This window comes from Morone saxatilis, unplaced genomic scaffold (assembly GCF_004916995.1).
Source record: "Morone saxatilis isolate NCDOM2014 unplaced genomic scaffold, NCSU_SB_2.0 Contig22, whole genome shotgun sequence".
In the NCBI taxonomy this organism is placed as follows: domain Eukaryota; kingdom Metazoa; phylum Chordata; class Actinopteri; family Moronidae; genus Morone; species Morone saxatilis.
The window spans coordinates 2,109,556-2,112,349 of NW_023339785.1; positions in this window are offsets into that span (position 1 = coordinate 2,109,556).

The following is a 2,794-nucleotide window of genomic DNA, read 5'->3' on the forward strand; positions in this document are numbered from 1 at the left end:
AATGCTTTTAAGTATTTGATGCCTCAACTATACTGTGAAACACAGAGTTAATTACATTCTGGTGACAGGATTAGATAGGCATGCAGATGATAAAATGCCCATGTGAACCCAATGTTACATTTCTCAGTGATTTTTTTCTCTTGCTGTTGTTGATGGAACTAAAAGTTTGATCAAATAAAGAAAACGACAGAAAGTACAAGCCTCTAAAGCCAATTTTGCCTGCTGGGGTGAACTTCTCTATGAAGATGTCCAACAGTCAAATAAACTAGTTCCTTTTGTGACACCACATGTAAGACTTCACACTGACCTGCAATATGAATGTGTGGTGTATGAATCCTCACTCTCAGTGGGTGGCCTGCACACTAGAAACAATGCCACTGTGACCTAACCTTCATTGTATGCCATCAGACACACAATAGCATATCACTTTTATTTCCTAGTAAAACATGTCCTAGTGTCATTGTCATTGACATTAGTGGGAGGAATAGACAAAAAAATCACCCTCTCTGCTCCGTTTCTCTCATTTTCTATTCATAATTAAAGTGTCTCAGAGGACCCCTTGCACTGCACTGCCCTATTTCCATATTCACACACAAAGAAAGCCATTTAATGCTTTGTTCTGTCTGGAGAAATCACTGCATTTCTTTCTCATAAATGGTGTCTTCCCGTCCCCACAGAGTTGGATTGTTCTCCAATTCAGAATGTGGACTGATGCCTGCGCGGCCTGTTGGCTTCCATTTACAGCGTCCGATCATGGTGTCTTACCCCACAGTATATTTTGACTTTGGACTCACACTATTGCTGTTGTTGCTGTACATCCTGTTTTTGTCTCTCTGTCTCTCTGTCTCTCTCTGTCTCTCTTTCTTCTTCTCCTCTCTCCCCCAACTGGTCAAGGTAGATGACCACCCACCTAGAGGAAGGGTCTGTCCGAGGCTTCTGCCTGTTAAAGGCAGTTTTCTTGCCCCGTTGGCAAGTGCTTGCTCATGGTGGTACTGTTGGGTCTCTGTAAATGTTAAAAGGAGTTGGTGCTAGACTGCTCCTTATTTGAAAAGTGTCCTGAGATAACTTCTGTTATGAATTGGCCGTATACAAATAAAATTTTGAATTGAAAATTGAATTGAACTATCAGTTAAATGATATCTCCTTTGCATGCAGGGTCTACAATACAAATAAATAAAACAATACAAACATAAAAGCAGTGATGTATGGTTCTGTATGAAGCCACAGCAGATCAGAGTATGTAAGGTGAGCAACACACTACTACAGTACGTCCTATTCAAGGACTTCATAGCAGAATGAATAAAATCCTACTTTATATGAATAATTAATCCTAGTAAATAATTTATTTACTTAAGTTACTATTTGGACCTCCCTTCTTTGTCTTACTCCTCAACAAGAAGGGTATAACAAGTGGTATAACAAGTATAGCGCTATGATAAGATATGTACTTTATTAATCCCCTATTGGGGAATTGTTTTCACCTTTTTTTTACACACACAGGCTGAAATAAACACTCATGCACTTGGTGGTACATCAACAGGATGATAGATGGTGGAGTGAAAGGTTGCCACGTTAGCAGCGCCCCATGAACAGTTTCTTTGGGTTAGGTTCCTGCTCAAGGCGCCACCTCAGTAGTGCCAGGAGTTGAAACTGGCACCTCTCCCTAACAGATCCACACTCCTATTGTGGTCTGTGGGACTTTGAACCGGTGACCCTCCAGTTTCCCTACAGACTGGCCACTGCCGCTTGCTACATATGAAAAGTCTCATATGTATGGAAAGTCTCAATATGTGCCGAATGTTAATTGTAAATGTATCAGACACTCAGACACTATTGCCTGTTTAATATATTGTTATTATTATTTATTGTTATTTTTGTTTTGGGGTTATTTCCCTCTTTAACACAGTTTAGGAGTTTAAAATATTTTGATTTTTAAATAATCTAAAACCCATCGTATTTAACCTGACTTTTATGTAGTGATTTATAATTTTATGTTTTATATTTCATTTATTTATATTGATTATAATTTGTTTACTTGTTATCTATTTTGAACAAATCAGATCAGAATCAGAATCAGAAATACTTTATAATTCCAGGGGAAATGTATTATCGTTTACAGATTAACAAATGACATATTATAAACCAACATATATATATATATATAATATAATATAACATTCAACACAGAAAATATAAATATATACATATGTAAATAATATATATATATATATGATAAAGATCAAAATACAAGTGATAATGGCAAAAGAGTGGCAAAAGAATGAATGAATTGTCTATAATTTTTAATTATGATTTTGATTAGAAATTACAGAAGGGGGGGTATCTTGACTCTCTGAGGGAGGCGTTGTAAGATTGATGACCAAAGGCAGATGATGCTTCTGTGGCGCTCTGTGGTGCATCTGGGAGAGGAGGAGTCTTCTGCGGAAGGGTGTCCTCTTTGCTGGAGTAGTTGTGTCATAGAGAGGGTGTGAACATTGTCCAAGATGGACTGAAGCCTGGACCAGCATCCTCCTCCTCTGCCACGGTTGTCAGAGTGTCCAGCTGCCCGTCCCCGACATCACCGGCCCTCACCTGATCAGTTTGGTTTAGTCTGGTTTGTTGTCGCGACCTTCAGCCCACTGCCCAGCATGGTGACAGCGAGAAGATCCGTACTGGCCACCAACAGACTCATAAAACATCCTCACATGTCCGGCAAGATGGTTAAAGGACTCAGCCTCCTCAGGAAAAAGATCGGCTTTGGCCCTTTTTGTAGACAGCCTCGATGTGTTTGTATTGG